The following is a 301-nucleotide window of genomic DNA, read 5'->3' on the forward strand; positions in this document are numbered from 1 at the left end:
TCACGAAATTCTTCCCAGCTATTATATCTCATCAATCCTCATCGCGAAATGATGCCTGACAGATCTCTGGCATTCCGCCTGTCACCTTTACAGTTTATCTTTTATTTCAGCCGAGTCCGGACATATAATGCGTGAGGCATTGCAGTGTCGTTTGTCAAAGAACGACGGGTTCTTGAGGTTTTTAGCCAAGGTCGTTAAGGGAGATAGTATTGCTTTTAGGACGAAAACTGTTATTCACTGGTGATTCTCTGGACTGGGGAAGACTGTGCTTGCTTGAGAGTTTGGGTGCAATCTTTTAGAA

This window comes from Penaeus monodon, chromosome 31 (assembly GCF_015228065.2).
Source record: "Penaeus monodon isolate SGIC_2016 chromosome 31, NSTDA_Pmon_1, whole genome shotgun sequence".
NCBI lineage: Eukaryota > Metazoa > Arthropoda > Malacostraca > Decapoda > Penaeidae > Penaeus > Penaeus monodon.